This window comes from Arvicanthis niloticus, chromosome 16 (genome assembly GCF_011762505.2).
Source record: "Arvicanthis niloticus isolate mArvNil1 chromosome 16, mArvNil1.pat.X, whole genome shotgun sequence".
In the NCBI taxonomy this organism is placed as follows: domain Eukaryota; kingdom Metazoa; phylum Chordata; class Mammalia; order Rodentia; family Muridae; genus Arvicanthis; species Arvicanthis niloticus.
In genome coordinates, this window is record NC_047673.1 from 46,555,986 (window position 1) to 46,573,392 (window position 17,407).

Here is a 17,407-nt window from a genome sequence, read left to right on the forward strand (position 1 = left end):
TTTCCTATTTCTATCCTGAAGTTTAAAAACATTAAAAACATACATTTTTCAATATGTATGCGCATGACGTTTATACTTCAAAACAGCACACATACCATATTATAGAGCCTTAGGTATGTTTTAGCATGAGATGAGATATGTTAAATATAAAGTATCTTACAGCTAATGTTAATATGGTACAAAGCTCAGATACTAGTGTGTAAGCAGAACATTTTAGGAACATGTAAGACCAAGAATTAGAGTTGATACAAAGTCTCATATGTATGCAAAGTCTGTACATTTTTTAGAAAAGTAGAAGTATTCTTTTCAAGATAAATTCATTTTATGTATTTATTTATTCATTTTTCATATGTGTATCAATCTTGTTGTGTCTAGAAAACATTGTTCTCTTGGAGTCTTTCATACCTTTGGCTGTTACCATCTTTCCACTTCCTCTGTTTCTTAGATTCCCAAGTCTTGAGGAGAAGGATTTGATAAAAATATTCCATTTGGAACTCAATGATTCAAAGTCTGTAATTCTTTTTAATATTTTCCAATAATGGATCCTTTTGTTAATTACCATCTAGCTCAAGAAACTTCTCTGATGAGGAGTAAGCAAGGCACTAATCTTTGAGTAAAGAATGTGTTTTTAGGAATAATTTGATGGTTCCTTTTCTTTTCTTTTTTTTTTTGTTTTTGTTTTTTATTGGTTATTTTATTTATTTACATTTCAAATGTTATCCCCTTTATAAGTTTCCCTTCCACACAAATCTTTTATCTCTCCCCCTCCTCCCTGCCTCTATGAGGGTGTTCCCCCATCCACCCACCCACTCCTACCTCAACACCCTAGCATTTCCCTACCCTTGGTCATCAAGCCTCCACAGGACTAAAGGGCTCCCATCCCAATGATGCCTAATAAGGCAATCCTCTGCTACATATCCATCCAGCTGGAGCCCATTTGCACTCTTTGGGTGGTGGTTTAGTTTCTGGGAGCTTTGGGAGAGGGGGTCTGGTTAGTTTATATTGTTGTTCTTCCTATGGGCTTTCAAACCCCTTCAGCTCTTTCAGTCCTTGCTCTACTTAACAAGACATAACTCATACCTAGCACTGTGATTTTGGTGGAATAAAATGTTTCCTTGAGGCATTATTTCCCACCTTATGTGACTATGGGGACAGACAACAAATAGCCTTTTTAAAAGTCATATTTATATTGAATATTATGGAAGCTTTCTAAAATATAAAGATATATAAACTTGAGTCATTACTTTACTATTCTTAATGTAGTGATTCACATGTAGTAAATTATGTACAAAATAAAATTAGTTGTCTTACTATGGATATATACAAATATTTAAGTATATGTACAAATATTTAAGTATACATATGACATTCTATTAGAATTATATAGTAAAAATATATAGTATTTTTATGATTAATGAACTTTCTATGTAAAAGATTTATGAAATCCTACATATTTTAAAATAATCATCTTTTTCATCCTATCTCTATCTCAACATAACATACATTTCATGTATTTATCATAAATTATTAATCAAGATAGATAAACAATTATATTAAATATAATGTGCTATTTATCAAGAGAACCATGGTTTCTTGTTTAATTTTATTTGTTATAAAAATTTCAGCCTGCAAAATTATAAGTTAATGTTTGGAAATAAAATCCACTGTTGCTTTTTTAGAGAAAGTGGATAACTTCACTGGATTTTCTGATGTGCACTGAAACAGTTTACACTTCTAAAACTATTTGGGAGAAATATACCTTCCATGTTTCACACTAGACTACAGGAGACAAGGAGATGCTAATTTTTTAGTTTTGTAAATTACATTGACTTTTTTTTTTTTTTTTTTTTTTTTTTTTGGTTTTTCGAGACAAGATTTCTCTGTATAGCCTTGGCTGACCTGGAACTCACTCTGTAGACCAGGCTGCCCTCGAACTCAGAAATCTGCCTGCCTCTGCCTCCCAAGTGCTGGGATTAAAGGCGTGCGCCACCACCGCCTGGCTTACATTGACTCTTGATTGCATAAACAATGAGTGCTATCATTTGTGTTAACATAATGCTGTCTTTCAGTGATATGTATGAATGTATGCATATGTATGCCTTTAAATAAAAATATTCTCTATTTATAAACATTTTTCATTCTCTTAAATCTCTTTCTTTTAAAATTCTCTAAGAAATAATGTAGAGTCTTTGTCAGGCTTCAGTAATTATTGCTTAATAAATAATTTAATGACTTTCTGTTCATACAATTTTTGTCCTTAACAAAAATAGATTATCATATTAGCACTCCTGGTAATTCCATATCATGGTGTTTTGTGCTATAGCCAAGAACACAAAATTATGAGGGCAAGATCATATTTAAAGATAAATTTGATAGGAGTAACCCAAATCAAATTTCATAAAAGCACAATTATTTAAATATCTGATTTATTAAATCAAACAGAAACATAACCAAGATGTCTTATTTACACATGGGAAATTAATTTTTACTACTTATTAAATTATTTTACATAATTGATTATTAATGGATGAAGTCAAAATTTATTTTGTCACTGAAATAGTAATAATTGTACTTTCCATTTTGAAAGACATTCTCCAAAAGGAGTATTTGAGATATTGAATGTGGGTCTTGTTTAACCATATTTGATAATACACTATTCAATCAGGAATTTGGGGCTCATACCAGTGTAGTGGACCAATGTTCTTTATGTTGGGCACACAGATGATTTGTTGAGAAAAAGCTGGTTTTGCTTCTGTTCAGATCATAAATACACACAAATACACATGCATACACACATACACACCATGCACACATGTATGCACACAAAAAAAAACAACCTTCAGGTAGGATACAACTTATCACTGCCACCTTTTATGTCTTAATGATGTCTATGAATCAGAGCAAAAATATTCACTTGTGGAAACATGCCACATTAACTATATAAAATCTTTTTATTGTCTTTATTATTTACTGTGTTTTCTTACCATACCTGTCTTCTGGGGTTTTTTTAAATGTGATCATATACATTAGACAATGAAATTATCAAAGGCCATGAGTATTCTAGTACTAACCAATAGTAGACTTTGGAGAGATTATTAAAAAAAAATTTATACAGATGAGATTTTTTTTAACTTTAAACAAAATTTTATTACACAAAGCTTGCCACATAATTGGATACTTCTCTACTTTGTACACAACCATCCCCACCCTCAACAGAAAGGCTGCTTCTGAACTTCTCATGTGGTGATACAGCACTATAGTCCTGATTCTAACAGAACAGTAGAGTGGCCTCAGTGATTTAAGTTGAAAGCAGGACACTTCTTGCTTTTATACAATTTTTTTAAAATGTTAATCAAAGGCTTTATAAGTTTGGTAATGCTTGATCAGAAGGAAAAGGGGGCATGGGATAGGGGTTTTCTAGGAAAGGGAAATGGGGAAAGGGGATGGCATCTGAAATGTAAATAAAATGTAAACAAAAAAATTTTTAAAAAAGAGTTAAAAGTTTAAAAAAAATAAAAGAAAGCAGGACACTGGCAGATTGCTCTTGCACCAAGCATCTGGAATATACAAATGTCTTTATTCAAAAATTAAAAAAAAAAATACATTATCTCTAGGCATTGGCAATGACAGCAGTAAGCCATTATTTATTGTCAAAGGAAACCAGCAACTGATGGTTACAGTGATCAGCCTTTCTTCCCTTCAGTCATTTTCTTCAGATGACTTCTCTGAAGTTATTGGTGATAAACCTGCCTTGATCTTTCTGCCACAGTTCATTGATAAGAGCAAAGCAGAGATGATATCTTTATGACCACTAATAAAATATTTCAGCATGTGGGTCTTCAGACTGATTCAAATGTCAAATGATAATTTGTTACAAAGAATATATAATTGATTATTATGTGATAAAAATGATGTATTTTTGCATTTACTAGTATAATAATATTCATAATTTAAGACTGAGGATAGTATGTAGTATTTTCAAAAGATAGTTGAGAAGTAAGTCTCAAGAAGTAGTGGTGGTGCACGCCTTTAATCCCAGCACTTGGAAGGCAGAGGCAGGCGGATTTCTAAGTTCGAGGCCAGCCTGGTCTACAGAGTGAATTCCAGGACAGCCAAGGCTACACAGAGAAACCCTGTCTCGAAAAGCAAAACAAAAACAAAACAAACAGAAAGAAAGAAAGAAAGAAAGAAAGAAAGAAAGAAAGAAAGAAAGAAAGGAAGGAAGGAAGGAAGGAAGGAAGGAAGGAAGGAAGGAAAGAAGGAAGGAAGGAAGATTAAAAACTGTTTGAACACAATATAATAGTACTAAAAATTTATTTCTATCTGGTAAAGAAATATAATTACTTGTCGGGCATAAGTGGGAGAGGAGATCTTTGGTCACATGAAGGCTGAACACTGAGTGGGGGGAGTTCGACCGTGGGGAGGTGAAGGTGGGAGGTAGGTGGGGGCACACCCTCATAGAAGCAGGAGAAGTGGGGATGGGATAAGGGGTTTCTGGGTGATGGGGGGAATGGGGTAGGGGGATAAAATCTGAAATGTAAATATAATATCCAAGAAAAAAAGAAATATAATTACTTTTGCCAAAATGAAGAAAGTTAAATCTTAATTTTAGATCTTAGTAATATTGTTTTCCATGATGCTATTTACCATTTAATATATTGTAACGGATATGAAGTTACATTTTAAAACACCCAAAAGTCAACATCTACTACTTTTATGGAGATCAATAGCTTCTCACTTTCTGGTAGAAATATACATTGTTTGTGAATATATAGATGATATTTGAGAAAAGTATAATAGATGATAGATAATTAGATAAATGGAATATAGTACTTTCAATTTTACAGCTTAGAATATCAGGTGAACACTTATTAGTATGTAATTATTAATAGCTTTTGATTTCTCAGTTTGAAAACTCAAAAAAATTACAAACAATTTTTTCATTTACTACCAAATTTAGATGTTAGTTTTGAGAGTCTTTTAATTCCTAAAAATAATATTAAGGAAGTATCTGGGATTATAAATAAAAGAAATAAAATTATGTATAATAGAAAGGAACAATAACATGAAGACATAAGTACATTATGTCCTTAGAGAAACAAAAACATAAGACCAATATGAAAAGAGGTTTAGGAGATACATTGTGGGAATGCAGGGGAAAGTTGGGTCTAACAACTTCTCTATAAATGGTGAGAGAAAGCTGACATCCAACATTTTCAAAACTCTGCCAGTTAATAAGAGGCTTGCCACAATCTAGGAAGTAACTTAATTACTGAGAATACATAACTCTTGCTGAGAAGAGTGAAACTTGTTGCAGTATAGCTTTCTGAATTCCTAGACCAAATTCTCAAGCTCTGTGGGGACACCATAAAACAGGAGCAGTCAATCACAAGGTGCAGAATGAAGCTTCAACCTGCAGTGCCTCATTCTCAGAGAGTTGTTGTTATTTTCACATATCCCTGGGAAAATGTTCTGGCAAAAAGCCTTCTATTTAATGTAACTTGTAACTCACCACTGCAAAAAGCTTTTCTCCTGGAGACATTTATCAAAAGTATAGATATAATGCTTAGTTTTACAAGTACCTGAGGCAATGTACAACAGTGAGAAGGAAAAATCAATGGATTTGCATGTTTACTTGGGGGGTTGAAAAGCATTCATATGCTCTAGACATCTAAATGGTCACATGTATGGTAGAGGATTGTGAGTATACCATGTGATGTAAACTGAATTGTGTCATTTAAAAATTCATATTGATGCTATAAATCTAGTACCACAAAACATGATTTTAATTGGAACTGGAAGAATTAGAGTAAAATGAAATTTTATTGGAAGTCACTCAAACAATAATGACTGTATTTAAGAACACAAACACAACTAGTCCCTGTAGACAGAGATTATGCCATATTTATGTTGAAGAGGGAGGCTATTTGGAACGCCAACACTTATGGTCCCTTGATTCTACACTTATTTTAGTAGTTCTCTATGGCTGTGATAATGCACCATGACCAAAAACAACTTAGAAAAAGATTGATTTTTACCTATGTCTTATAGTCCATCATCCAGGAAATTAAGGCCAAGATCTCAAGGCAGGAATATGGAGGCAGGTACTAATGCAAAGGCTATAGAGGGGTATTGTTTACTGGCCTGCTCTCAATGGCTTGCCCATTCAACAAGAAAATACACCCATACACTTGCCTATAGGTGTTGTGGCCTGAGCTGCCACACTTTGGGTGCCAAAAATGTTGAGAACCACAGTAGCCCATGTTTGGGGGCCAAAATGTCATGGTCCTCTCTGTCAATGTTGGAACCCACACTACCAAAAGCCTTGGGGGCTAAATTGTTAGAGCCCGTACTGCCCCAAGCTGCTCTGGTCAGCGGGTCAGGGTTCAGCAAGAGAGAGTAAGGACAGACGCAAGGAATGGAGACCAGACAGAGTATGATTCAATCCCGTTTATTCTTCAGTCTCTCTTGCTAGTCCAAGTCCCAAGTCTTGTAATCAAGTCTCTTGTCAGGGTAGATGGCTCAAGATGGCTGCAAGGATGATAGCAGCCTTCTGTCGGCTCCCCACATATAGGCCAGTCTAATGGAAGCATTTTCTCAATTAAAATTCTTTCTTCCCAGATATATCTAGTTTTGCACAAGTAAAACATCATCAACAACAAAAACAAGACAACAGCGAAAACATCTAGCCTTTGGAAAAATAGAAAAATTAATGTCAGTAGTACTTTACAATGGCAGCCCTACCAGAAAATTTGCTTAAGCCTATGTGTGTTCAGAAGAGACCTAAGAAGGCCTCCTCAATTCTATCTGACTCATGAAACCACCCTCCAACAATACTTGGAGTCCTAATCTAAGAGTTGTAAACACCTGTTCCATTTTAAACAAGAAGATAGCCCTATGACGACAAATGATTAATGTAGACAATACAGATTTAGTTCAGAAGAATCAGCCTTACAAAATACAGTAGCAAAGTATGGGGGATGAAGAGTGACTATTTCTAAAGTTTTCACATTGTACCATTTCACTTGTCTAGTTTTCATTACCAACTGTAAGTTAGTAATGAAGTGAAGTCATAGGAAATAGTTAAGCCTTTAAATTAGTTATTTAAGACACATTAAAAGAAGAAGTTGTATGCCATAAAAGAAAAAAAAATGTATCCCAAGAACTAAAAAGAAGTATCACAAAGAAAAATTACCAAGCAGAAAAAAACAGTATCAAAGATAGTAATTTTAAAAGAAAAGAACTAAGAAAGAACAATTCTAAGGTAGAAGGCTAGAACAATTAAAGACTGTACTGGAAGGCTCATACCCATTTTCTCTGGATATCATAGCAAATGGCTACAGAGGACACCAAGAACCTGCCCACTGTTCTGAAAAACAGTTGTGAAGCCGGTGCACAAGAATCAAAATCAAAATGCTGCTCTTACTTTATTTATTTATTTTTTTTGTAAAATTACTCCTCTTTTTTTTTTTCTTTTCTTTTTTTTTTATTAGATCTTTCATTTACACTTCAGATAGCATCCCGTTTCCCCATTCCCCCCCCTTAGGAAACCCCTATCCCATGCCCCCTTTTCATTTTGCATTTATACATTTTTTTAAGAAATGTTAATCATAGGCTTTATAAGTTTGGTATTGTTCAATCAGAGGTGTAACCCACTACCCAACCTAGATATATCAACTATCTTTGACTGGTGGAGATACATGAACATCTGCTTCCCTGTCTCCCCCCTCTATCTCTCTTTCATCACCTAGCTTCTCCTCTCCTTCTTCTTCTCCTCTTCTTACTCCTTTTCTTCCTCTCAGTACTCCTCCCACCTTAGCTCCTCCTACACATCACCCTTCCTGTTAAAAGGAAACTTTTCTCTCAAAATACAATTAGAGCATAATTATGCCTATTTGTACCAGTGAGGTACAAGATAGTCCTAATACCCAGTCCATCCTTTTGTTGACTAACCAGCACCTCTGTCATCTATCCTAACTAAAACACTTAGTTCTGAACCTGGCTTTTTCCTTGGCTTTAGGATGAATGTCAGCTGATGACCATACACTCAGATCTTTTCTCTCAAAGTAAATAGCTATAAGTTTTCAACCCCATCAGAAATCCAGAATGACTGAGTTGACTATAATTGTGGGAAGCACAAAGCATAGCTTCTAAAACTTAGCCAATTTATAGAGACCTCTGAACACCTGGACACTCGCTCTACTTCAAAACGTTGGAGCATCTGTTCTTCTGCCTTCTGGCCCAGGATCATCTGACAGACCTTAGTGCTGCAGAATTATTAAGGGCTGATTACTCTGTCTAGGCAGATATAATCAGTCGACTATTCTGCAAGTTTGTCCTTTTCTGGACAGTAATTTGTCTGTAGAAGGAAAGTGGCAATTCTTGCCTAGTGGCTGTCTCACCACAACTGGAGTAACTCCAAGGATGCTCAATTTCTTCTTAGAATTTAACATAGGAAGCTGTCCGGAGCAGACAGGTCTCTAATGAAAATGAACATTAATACTGAAATGTTTGTCATGTCAATTCTAAGGATTTCTGATGTTTTGAAAACCAGCTATCCATGTAAGGTAATCTGGACTGTTGCCTGTTAACTCCACTCAGCTATTTCTAAATAAAACATAGAGAACACCCTTATAATAAACTCCAAGTCATGAATTTGCTATAGTCCCTTAACTCACAGGCTGACCATCTCAAATCAGTTAAAAAAGTTAAAGAAGGACTGGGTCTAAGCTTTGTATTCCTAAGTGTGTTATACTGGTACAATGCCTATGAGAGTAACAATATTCATCTCACTCTTATATCACTAAGAAGCTCATGCCAATGAAAACCTTAAAATTTGTAAACAAAGTAAATTGGTGACATTTAAGAATTTATATCTTCATCTTGATATTAATTATACAGATTTCTACTAATAGGTTATGGCTATGCAATAAACCCTAGCTAATCCTCTCTATTCCGACAAAACCACTACTTTTCCCTAGGGAGACAGCCCAACATTTACCACCTTAGTCCCCATGCCCAGGGAATAGGGGCGCTGACTCATCATTAGCTTCTTCAAGCTGATTATGGGCGTTGAGATATTAGAAGAGGAGTGGGGGGAGAGCAAGTTGACAATCCTCTGATGCTGTGTCTTCGCTGCCTCCAGATGGAATTCACGGACCTCAGAGGTTTGAGCAGGTCTGCCCAGCTTGCTTGTTGAGTAGATACACCAAGGCTGATCATTCTGCAATATACAATTCTCAAAACAAATTTTAGTATCAAGATAGTTTTTTTTTTTAAAGAGGGCTGACATTTTATTAAGAATGTTGGTTCTAACCGCTTTTCTATTTTTCCCCTCTTTTATTGGATATAATATTTACATTTCAAATTTTATCCCCTTACCATATTTCCCCCACCACCCAGGAACCCCTTATCCTATCCCCCCTCCTCCTGCCTCTATGAAGGTGTTACCCACCTACCCCCAGCCTCCCTCCCCACCCTCAGATTCCCCCCCCTCAGTGCTCAGCCTTCAGGGTACCAATGATCTTGTCTCCCACCTATGCCCAACAGGGCCATCCTCCCCTACATATACAGCTGGAGTCATGTGTCTCTCCCTATGTGCACCTGGGCTGGTGGTTTAGACCCTGGGGAGCTCTGGCTGGTTGGTATTCTTGCTCTCCTCACAGGGCCACCAGCCCGTATGGTTCATGGTTCCCTCAATTTACTCTCTAACTCCTCCATTGGGAACTTTGATCAGATTAATGGATAGCTGTGGGTATCTGTCTCTGGGTATGTCCGACTCTGAGAGACCTCTAAGGAGACAGCCTTATCAGGCTGCTGTCAGCTTTCCCATCCTGACATCCCTATCAGCGTCTATTTTTGGTGACTGCCTATGGAATGAATACCCAGACACAATGGTCTCCCTACAACCCCCCCTTATGATTCTGACCCACACTTTGTCTCCATATTTGCTCCCTTGGTTATTTAGTTACTCCTTCTAAGAAAGACCTAGGCATCCTCACTTGTTCTTTCTTCTTCATGAGCTTCGTGTCTTCTGGTAGTTGAATCTTTGTTGTTTCAAACTTTTGGGCTAATCTCCGCTTATCAGTGAGTAAATACCATGTGTGTTCTTTTGTGATTGGGTTACCTCACTCAAGATGATATTTTCTAGATCCATCCATTTACCTAAGAATTTCTCGAATTCATTATTTTTAATAGCTGAGTAATATTCCATTGTGTAAATGTACCACATTTTTTGTATCCATTCCTCTGTTGAAGGGCATCTGGGTTCTTTCCAGCTTCTGGCTATTATAAATAGGGCTGCTATGAACATAGTGGAGCATATGTCTTTGTTATTTGTTGAGGCATTTTCTGGGTATATACCCAGAAGTGGTATAGCTGGGTCCTCAGGTAGTGCTATGTCCAATTTTCTGAGGAACCGCAAGACTGACTTCCAAAGTGGTTGTACCAGCTTGCAACCCCACCAACAATGCAGGAGTGTTCCTCTTTCTTCACATCCTCGCCAGCATCTACTATCACCTGAGTTTTTTATCTTAGCCATTCTGACTGGTGTGAGGTGGTATCTCAGTGTTGTTTTGATTTGCATTTCCCTGATGACTAAGGATGTTGAGCATTTCTTAAGGTGCTTCTCGGCCATTCGAGTTTCCTCAGTTGAGAATTCTTTGTTTAGCTCTGTACCCCATTTTTTAATGGGGTTATTTTGTTGTTTGGCGTCTAATTTCTTGAGTTCTTTGTAAATATTAGATATTAGCCCCCTATCAGATGTAGGATTGGAAATGATCTTTTCCCAATCTGTTGGTTGCCGTTTTGTCTTGTTGACAGTGTCCTTTGCCTTACAGAAGCTTTGCAATTTGATGAGGTCCCATTTGTCGATTCTTGATCTTAGAGCATAAGCCATTGGTGTTCTGTTCAGGAACTTTTCCCCTGTGCCTAGGTATTCGAGGGTCTTCCCCAACTTCTCTTCTAATATTTTCAGTGTACCTGGCTTTATGTGAAGGTCCTTTATCCACTTGGAGTTGAGCTTTGTGCAAGGAGATAAGAATGGATTAATTTGCATTCTTCTACATGTTGACCTCCAGTTGAGCTAGCACCAGTTGTTGAAAATGCTGTCCTTTTTCCACTGGATGAATTTAGCTCCCTTGTCAAATATCAAGTGACCATAGGTATGCGGGTTCATTTCTGGGTCTTCAGTTCTGTTCCATTGATCGTCCTTTCTGTCTCTGTACCAATACCAAGCAGTTTTTATCACTACTGCTCTGTAGTACAGTTTGAGGTCCGTAATGGTGATTCCCCCAGAGGTTCTTTTATTGTTGAGAATAGTTCTCGCTATCCTAGGTTTTGTGTTATTCCAAATGAATTTGTAAATTGCTCTTTCTATCTCTATGAAGAATTGATTTGGAATTTTGATGGGTATTGCATTGAATCTGTAGATTGCTTTTGGCAGGATAGCCATTTTTACTAAATTAATCTTGCCAATCCAGGAGCATGGGAGATCTTTCCATCTTCTGAGATGTTCTTCAATTTCTTTCTTGAGAGACTTGAAGTTCTTGTCATACAGATCTTTCACTTGCTTTGTTAGATTCACTCCAAGATAATTTATTTTATTCCTGGCTATTGTGAAGGGTGTCATTTCCCTGATTTCTTTCTCTGCCTGTTTATCCTTTGAGTAGAGGAAGGCTACTGATTTGCTTGAGTTGATTTTATATCCAGCCACATTGCTAAAGTTGTTTATCAGGTTTAGGAGTTCTCTGGTGGAAGTTTTAGTTTCACTTAAGTATACTATCATGTCATCTGCAAATAGTGAAATTTTGACTTCTTCCTTTCCTATCTGTATCCCTTTGACTTCCTTTTGTTGTCTAATTGCTCTAGCTAAGACTTCCAGTACTATATTGAATAGGTAAGGTGAGAGTGGGCAGCCTTGCCTAGTCCCTGATCTTAGTGGGATTGCTTCAAGTTTCTCTCCATTTAGTTTGATGTTGGCTACTGGCTTGCTGTATATTGTTTTTACTATGTTTAGATATGGGCCTTGTATTCCTGATCTTTCCAAGACTTTTAACATGAAGGGATGTTGAATTTTGTCAAATGCTTTCTCAGCATCTAGTGATATGACCATGTGGTTTTTCTCTCTGAGTTTATTTATGTAGTGGATTACATTGATGGATTTCCGAATATTGAACCATCCCTGCATTCCTGGGATAAAGCCTACTTGATCTTGATGGATAATTGTTTTGATGTGTTGTTGGATTCGGTTTGCGAGAATTTTATTGAGTATTTTTGCATCAATATTCGTAAGAGAGATTGGTCTGTAGTTCTCTTTGTTTGTTGGGTCTTTCTGTGGTTTAGGTATGAGTGAAATGGTAGCTTCATAGAATGAATTGGGTAGTGTTCCTTCTGTTTCTATTTGATGGAATAACTTGAAGAGGATTGGTATTAGGTCTTCCTTGAAGGTCTGAAAGAATTCTGCACTGAAACCATCTGGCCCCGGACATTTTTTGGTGGGAAGAGTTTTAATGACTGTGTCTATTTCTTTAGGCGTTACGGGACTGTTTAGGTGGTTTATCTGCTCCTCCTTTAACTTTGGTACCTGGTATCTATCTAGAAAATTGTCCATTTCCTCCAGATTTTCCAATTTTGTTGAGTATAGGCCTTTGTAGTAGGATCTGATAATTTTTTTAATTTCCTCTGTTTCTGTTGTTATGTCTCCCTTTTTAGTTCTGATTTTATTAATTTGAATGCTGTCTCTGCGCCCTTTGGTCAGTCTGGCTAAGGGTTTGTCTATCTTGTTGATTTTCTCAAAGAACCAGCTCCTGGTTTTGTTGATATTTTGTATAGTTCTTTTTGTTTCGACTTGGTTGATTTCAGCCCTGAGTTTGACTATTTCCTGCCGTCTACTCCTCTTGGGTATACTAGCTTCTTTTTGTTCTAATGCTTTCAGGTTTGCTGTCAAGTTGTTGATGTATGCTCTTTCCACTTTCTTTTTGTGAGCACTTAGAGCTATGATTTTTCCTCTTAGTACTGCTTTCAATGAGTCCCACATGTTTTGATATGATGTGTCCTCATTTTCATTTAAATCTAAAAAGTCTTTAATTTCTTTCTTAATTTCTTCCTTGACCAAGTTATCATTGAGTAGAGCATTGTTCAGTTGCCAAGTGTATGTCGGTTTTCTGATGTTTTTGTCCATGTCAAAGACAAGTCTTAATCCATGGTGGTCTGATAAGGTGCTGGGGATTATTTCAATCTTTTTGTATCTGTTGAGGCCTGTTTTGTGACCAATTATATGATCTATTTTCGAGAAGGTACCATGAGGTGCTGAGAAGAAGGTGTATTCTTTTGTTTTAGGGTGAAATGTTCTATAGATGTCAGTTAAGTCCAATTGGTTCATAACTTCTGTTAGTTTCATTGTGTCTCGATTTAGTTTCTGTTTCCATGATCTGTCCATAGCTGAGAGTCGGGTGTTGAAATCTCCCACTATTATTGTGTAGGGTGCAATGTATGCTTTAAGTTTTAGTAAAGTGTCTTTTATGTATGTGGGTGCCCTTGCATTTGGGGCATAGATGTTGAGAATTGCAAGTTCCTCTTGGTACATTTTTCCTTTCATGAATATGAAGTGTCCTTCTTTATCTTTTTTGATTACTTCTGGTTGAAAACTGATTTTATTTGATATTAGAATCGCTACTCCAGCTTGTTTCTTGGGACCATTTGCTTGGTAGATTGTTTTCCAACCTTTTACTCTGAGGTAGTGTCTGTCCTTTCCACAGAGGTGCATTTCCTGAATGCAGCAAAATGTTGGGTCCTGTTTACGTATCCAGTCTGATAGTCTATGTCTTTTTACTGGAGAATTGAGTCCATTGATATTAAGAGATATTAAGGAAAAATGAGTGTTGTTTCCTGTTATTTTTGTTATTGGCAGTGGAGATATGTTTGTGTAGCTACCTTCTTTTACGGTTTTTGGAAGATTATTTTCCTGCTTTTTCCAGGTTGTAGTTTCCCTCCTTGTGATGGAGTTTTCCACCAATTATCCTTTGAAGTGCTGGGTTTGTGTTGAGATACTGTGTAAATTTGGATTTGTCATGGAATATTTTGGTTTCTCCATCAATAATGATTGACAGTTTTGCTGGGTATAGTAGTCTGGGCTGACATTTATGTTCTTTTAGGGTCTGTATGATATCAGTCTAGGATCTTCTGGCTTTTATGGTCTCTGCTGAGAAGTCTGGTGTAATTCTTATAGGTCTGCCTTTATATGTTACTTTGCCTTTTTCCCTTACTGCTTTTAGTATTTTTTCTTTGTTTTGTACATTTGATGTTTTGACTATTATGTGGCGGGAAGTATTTCTTTTCTGGTCTAAACTATTTGGAGTTCTGTAGGCTTCTTGTATATTTATGGACATCTGTTTCTTTAGGTTAGGGAAGTTTTCCTCTATAATTTTGTTGAGAATATTTACTGGTCCTTTAAGTTGGGAGTCTTCCCCCTCATCTATTCCTATTATCCTTAGGTTTGGCCTTCTCATTGTGTCTTGGATTTCTTGTATATTTTGGGTTAGTAGCTTTTTGTATTTTGCATTTTCTTTGACAGTTGTGTCTATGTTTTCCATGGTATCTTCTGCACATGAGATTCTCTCTTCCATCTCTTGTATTCTGTTGGTAATACTTGTATCTATGACTCCTGATCGTTTTTTTAAGTTTTCTATCTCCAGGGTGTTCTCCCTTTGTGATTTCTTTATTGTTTCTACTTCCGTTTTTAGATCCTGCATGGTTTTGTTTAATTCCTTCTCCTGTTTGGTTGCATTTTCTTGTAATTCCTTAAGGGATTTTTGTGTTTCCTCTCTAAGGGTTTCTATCTGTTCTTTGAGAGTGTTATTTATGTCTTTCTTAAAGTCCTCTATCATCATCATGAGAAGTGATTTTAATTCTGAATCCTGCTTTTCTGGTGTGATGGGGTGTTCAGGGCTTGCTATGATGGGGGAACTGGGCTCTGATGATGCCATGTAACTTTGGTTTCTGTTGCTTACGTTCTTGCGCCTGCCTTTTGCCATCTGGTTAATTCTAGTGCTACCTGTACTTCTGTCTCTGATTGAAGCCTGTCTTTCCAGTTGTCTCGCTTTTGTTTGGTCTTCTAGGAGTCCAGATGTCTTTGTGGTTTTTTTCCAGCTGCCCTGATTACAGTGGTATCTCTAGGATGCCTCAGGATATGGTGCCTCCAAGGTAGCAGTCCAGCTAGATGTCTGCTGTTCTGGGTGCAGTGTCTCCTCTTGGATATCTCAGGGTATGTTGTCTGACACTCTGAGTTCAGTTGTTCCTCTGTGGCTCTGGGTTGAGCGGACCTTCCAGTATGTCTCAGGTGGAATCCGGGGTCCACACAACTGCAGACCTGGTAGAGGTCTGGTCTGGGACTCAGACCCTGCAGGCCTCAGACCGGAGGGGGGGGCGAGCAGCAGAAGGAGCGTGCTAGTGCTGGCTATGGGTTCTATGGATACCCCAGAATGTGTCTGGGGGACTCCTGGGTGCACTTATCCGCAGGCCTCAGACTGCAGGAGGGGCGAGCAGGGGAAGGGGCGTGCTAGCGCTGGCTATGGGTTCTATGGATCCCCCAGAATGTGTCTGGGGGGCTCCTGGGTGCACTTACCCGCAGGCCTCAGACTGCAGGAGGGGCGAGCGGTGGACGGGGCGTGCTAGCGCTGGCTATGGGTTCTATGGATTCCCCAGAATGTGTCTGGGGGGCTCCTGGGTGCACTTACCCGCAGGCCTCAGACTGGAGGAGGGGCGAGCGGTGGAAGGGGCGTGCTAGCGCTGGCTATGTGTTCTATGGATCCCCCAGAATGTGTCTGGGGGGCTCCTGGGTGCACTTACCCGCAGGCCTCAGACTGCAGGAGGGGCGAGCAATGCTGCTCTTACTTACTTCAGCTCTTGCAGCTTCTAGCTGTTGTCTACAGACCTTAGTGATGATGTTACATTCCAATGCCTCTGTTTCATCTAACCTTTGCTTTTCTGTCTCCCAAGAAGTCTCACTCATCCTTCCTTTTTATAAAGAAACCAATTATTGCACTGAAAGAAAGCTTAACTTCATTATCTCCTCTATCCACCAAGTAATAGGAGAGATTTCAGTTCAATCATCTATTTTTTAAGTTTTCCCCTTTTATTAAACATAGATTTTTATGTCTTTTGTATTGTAGAAAACACAGCATTTTTGTCTTATGCAGATAAACTATTAGATAGAAGAATGTGGAAGTTTATGTTCTTATACCTAAATGGAGGGATTTTGTCAAAGGTAAATAGACATAAAAGGAAGGGCTGTGATGGAGCAGTGTGTACCTCTAGCACTGCATTGCTGTTTGGTGTTCTCAAACTTAGAATATGAGCAAATGTTGAGAACAGTCAAACCTGGTGAGGCACATTCTAGAAGCACTGAGGTGGTAGTAGCTTTCCTCTTTTTATTATTACAAATTTTTTTTCATGTTAGGAAAATCTGCTTGCTCTCATAAACAGGGAATAAAGTTGAGAAATGATAACTAGGGATAAGAATCATAAAATAATCTAGAGAGGATAATAAAGGAAAGGAAATGTTTTCATCTGCATAAAAAAGCAAAAACAGCCAGATGAAAGCCACTAAGTGGGACAGGGAGTAGAGAGTATAGAATAAGGAAGGACCACTAGATGCTCAATTATAGGAGCTGTTTGTAGTGATACAGTGTTTCCATAGACACCACTCTCAGTGTCACTGTAAATGCATCTTCAAGTTCAACAGTGAATCACTACTTGCACCTGTGTGGTACATACTTAGTAGTTATGTTTTAAGGTCTTCTTCACTTTACATTAGCACTGACAGGAGAAATACAAGAGGTTTAATAATTTACTGTGATATGGCCAGCTAATGACCAAAATGGTTCAAAGTTTGGCAATATTCTGAATTGGTTATCATAGATGACAGAATAAAGGCGATGTTAAATCCCAAGAAATAGAGGAAAATGGTTCAAAGTTTTGCAATATTCTGAATTGGTTATCATAGATGACAGAATAAAGGCAATGTTAAATCCCAAGAAATAGAGGAAACTTGAATATACAATGTCCAAACATTATATATTCAATAGGCCAGTTTTACTTTCTTGAGGATTTGAAGATTAAAGAATTATTTATCTAGATAAATGAGAAGGCAAAAATTCAATCATACTTTGAGTATTAAGAAATGTCAATGTTATGAAAAGGAGAGAGTCTGAGTAAGACATGGTACCCATGCTTATTGTCCTAGCACTCAAGATGCTGAAGTAGGAAACTTCTAAGATCATTTTCACCCCGGGAAGGGACTGAGCCCAGGGACCTCAGTGGAAGAGCTATGGAAAAGACTGAAGGAACTGAGGGTGATTGTAACAGCGTAGGAATCTAGCTAGTTTCTCTGGTCAATATCAGCTAACCA

At 37.5% G+C, this 17,407-nt stretch overlaps 1 protein-coding gene across 2 annotated transcripts in view; it reads left to right on the top strand.

The window, feature by feature from the left end:
- Glra3 (glycine receptor alpha 3) overlaps positions 1-17,407 on the top strand; it is a 164,234-nt gene that overhangs the window by 29,535 nt on the left and 117,292 nt on the right. The gene's annotated exons all lie outside the window — the stretch shown is intronic.